The 4117-nt window shown below is 45.2% G+C and overlaps 1 pseudogene; it reads left to right on the plus strand.

The window, feature by feature from the left end:
• Window positions 1-1381: 1381 nt before the first annotated feature.
• Window positions 1382-3085, plus strand: LOC123096889 (uncharacterized; annotated as a pseudogene).
• The last annotated feature ends 1032 nt before the right edge of the window (window positions 3086-4117 follow it).

Genomic DNA, 4117 nt, shown 5'->3' on the forward strand with positions numbered 1-4117 from the left:
ATATATACTTATGTACCTAGAAATGATTTTTGGAAAAAATAAAGAGCAAACTATGAGGCAGCTGCAATTCAAATTTGACCCACTTCCAACTGAATCGGCAGAAATTTGTCTTTTTCACCAGAGGTGTATCAAAAGTTTTGACAACCAACCATTTTGTCAATTGTGCATTATATATGGCCTAGTATTTTATAAAAATGACCTGGTCCCATTTAGCAACAAATATATGGTAGGTCCTTCACAAAAAAACCTCATTTTGGGCACTCGAAAAATAGAAAATGAATTTTTCGTTCAAAGAAAATTAAAATTTCCTTAGGCAACATTGTTTGCCATCCCAAGATGCACCCTTGTGCACAATATGAGATCATTTAAAAAATATGCCATGAATGTGGCCATAAGATTGATCATTTGGCTTGAAAGCCATGAATCTTCACACATGATAGCTCATTTCTGAGAACCCTTCTTTTAAATAATTATTGTATTACAAGTTTATTATTTTTCCTGGTAACTTGGTCACATGTAATGACACAATGCGAAGGTTTTCCAATTTTTTGATTTTTTTTGTTTTGAATATTTCATGCCCGTTTCAAAATGCGGTCAAAACGGCGGGCATGACCGTTCCTAGCTAGTGGTTGAATATTGAAAAAAAATTATGTTTCTATGATTAAATAGATACTTATGTACCTAGATATGATTTTTGGAAAAAATAAAGAGCAAACTATGAGGCAGGTGCAGTTCATATTTGACCCGCTTCCAACTGAATCGGCAGAAATTTGTCTTTTTCACCAAAGGTGTGTAAAAACTTTTGACAACCAACCATTTTGTCAATTGTGCATTATATACGGCCTAGTATTTTATAAAAATGACCTGGTCCCATTTTGCAATAAATATATGGTAGGCCCTTCACACAAAAACTCATTTTAAGCACTTGAAAAATGAAAAATAAAGTTTTAGTCAAGTACGACCAATTTTTTAGTTAACTACGACCAATTTAGATGGTCATGACATCGCACGCGCGTATTGCATTTTGATTGGTCCGTGGGCATTTCACGCAGATCGTGGATGGAACACCGTCGAATGCTCCCGAATCCAACGGTAGTGCTCACCCGAAGCCCACCTAAGCCGAAACCCTAGCTCTCCTGAGTCCTCGTGCATGTTTTGCATCCACCCCCTCCCTCCCCGCCTTATTTCTTTCTCCCCTCGCTCTACTCTCCTTCCTCTCTTCCCTTCCCTGCGCCGCACGCCCCTCTGCCGCCCGCGCGCACCCGTCACCTCGTCCGAGACCGCCGGAGACCCCCACCCTCTCCTCTACTCCACCATCGCCGGCGCCCCCCACCTTTTCCTTCTTTCCCAAGCGCCCGAAACCCTAGCCCGTGGTGCAGCCATGGCGATCGAGCTCTGGATCCGCGAGGCTGGAGGTGCAGCACCGGATCCGGTCCAGGGCGCCGCCATCATGCAGCACCACCACCAGCTGGACCAGTGGCTCGCCGGCGGCATGGGCGGGGTGCTGCGCCAGACCAAGTCTGCCCCCTGCCTCCCCGTGCCCGACCGCTCGCTCCGCCTCAACCTCCTCGTCTCCTAGGACCTGCGCCGCCGCCTCCAGGACCACGTCTACGCACTCGAGGAGGACCTCCACGCTGCCGCCCGTCGCATCGACCTCCTCAGGGTCAGTCCCTTCCCCCCCTTCCCCAATTCCCCGTCCATTCCGTTGTGGTCCGCCCTAACGAATCAAAACGGCACCGTGCAGAGGGATTCCACGATGAACGCGGAGGGGATCCGGCGCTGCATGGAGGAGAAGGAGGCCGCAGCGGCCGAGCGCAACGAGCTCGCCGCCCACACCGCCAGGCTCGAGAAGGAGTGCGGCCTCTATGAGCGCGACCTCGAGCACGCCATGGAGTCCTGCGACGAGCTCGCCAGGGAGAGCGACGACCTACGCAAGCGCCTCAGGGACACCCCCGACGTCAGTAACATCACCACACCCCGTCTCCCTTTCCTCGCTCATATTATGAGTCGATTTCATGCTTGATGCCTCCTCGTCCTCCTCCACCACTTGTTTATCGCGCCATCGCTAAGCTGATTGACCCTTTGGATCGTTGAGCGGGAGACTATGGCGTTCGGTGATTTAGCTCGGATTTACGAAATTTGTTGTCTCTACTGCGGATTATTTGTTCGCGCGTGTGGCTGCAGCTGTCCGGTTGGGGATGATAAGGATTGCACTGTTACCTACCTATATCATTTTGCTTTAGATGGCTAGATGCTTGGCCGATCAATAGGGGAATTACCTTGACGGGTTGCATCAACTGTTGATCTTGTTGCCGTTGGAGTAATCTAGGATTGCTGGTCTGGTCTGTTAATTCGGAACTCTTTTTGGTCTGCCAAGATCCTCGTCACTTTTGTGTGCAATTGTCGTTCATTTGTTTCCTAGTGAAGTTGCTTAGTTGGCTAAAAGTGCTGTCAGTTTGGTGCTTTTAATGTCAGTAGAAGCAATTAGTGTTGCTCTTATGTATTTTTTAGGCTGTAGATTTCCTTACTATTTTTGTATCAATGGTCGCTCAGTTGACTGAAAGGTGTCTACATTGCTTAGCTTTTGTTGAATCCTACCTTTGTAATCTTATGTTAAATGTAGTGAGGTCACTGTATTTACTCAACTCTCTGAATGATGCTAGATGCTGTTATATTGACATTTCTTTGAATCGCACAACTGATGTTTATTTTGGTGTAGGGGCCACAATATGTATGCACCAATTTCTGGACCTTTACATGCTGGGGCAGAAACATTGGTCCGAAAGGAAGCACTTTGCCAGCAATTCCACCAAGGTAAAAGCACCAACCAACCCAACCATAAAATCTCAAGTGTTTACTGATTTAATTTTATTTAGTACACACACACCACAGGCAGTACAACTGTTAGTCGAAACCTGAATTACCCTACTGTCTGGCTACCTTGACTAAATTAACTATGTCATTCTTGGTGCTACAGCAGAAGCACAAGTCGTCGAGCTTGAAGGACACGAGCCCGGACGCATCGAGGCAGCCGTTGTCCCCCTTGCAGCCAAACTCCCCAGACTACAGGGTGCACAAGAAGTGAACCTAGCCGGTCGTTCTGAAGTGAACTGAGCAATCCACCCTTATGCATCTGGGCTGCTTGCCTCATCTGACTAACTCACCGGGTTAATAATTTGCTTGGTTCTTGTTGGTAGAACCTCGGTCATGTAGCCTGCATTTTCCATTTTCCTCTTCCTGTTGGTACCTGTCTGTGTCTATCTTATCTTGGTAATGCCACACATCCTGTCTCCTTTCCCCTGCAATCTAGTCTAGTTTAAAATATCCATTTCTTTGTCTGCTCTTGTGAGCTCTTCCCATTGGGAAACTTGGCTAGCTTCCCATATCAGTTGATGAACTATACTATTATCCACTGCTTTTAATTAGCTGAGGATGCATATTCAGTTCGGCTGATTTTGTTACATACATACATACATGGCTTTGTTTTAGTCTGGCAACTCAACTGTGATGCCATTGCAGCTGCTCTGTAGAACTTCTGTATGTTTAGAGCATGCATCCTAATTGTTAATCTCGAGTCTGCACTTCTGTATGTTTTTTATGTCAAACACTTATGCATGACTAATTGTTAAGTTGATACAATTTGTTTGGTAGACAAGCTTGGAAACTTAGACTACAGACTGTTAAGCTGCTACTGATTTAGACTTCAGAATTTTTAATCTTAGACTACTGGTTTATCTATGTTTCATATCATGGATTTGACATGTACCATGCATTACACATGTGTTGATACAATCATATAGCTTATCTGATCAAACAATATGTTCATGTTATCTTTACCTGCTACTCTTATACCTTACCAAAACAAAAATAATTCTAACTAGGAGTAGTTCTTTTTGTTCAGATTCTGTATTTATTACTGCTGACATATTGTCGTGATTTACTTTTTGTACTGAATAGCTCTTTCTGATATTCACAGGTTTTAGTGATCAGCCGTAGCTATTTCATCAAAGGTGCATGGTGCAACAGAGGACAAGCGCTTCATGTCCAACCAAGGTGCATGGTGCTCGCAATTGACGAATAGAGGGTGTTCGACGTCGGCTACACAAACCACCACTGT

The sequence above is a fragment of the Triticum aestivum genome, chromosome 4D (assembly GCF_018294505.1).
Source record: "Triticum aestivum cultivar Chinese Spring chromosome 4D, IWGSC CS RefSeq v2.1, whole genome shotgun sequence".
Lineage (NCBI taxonomy): Eukaryota > Viridiplantae > Streptophyta > Magnoliopsida > Poales > Poaceae > Triticum > Triticum aestivum.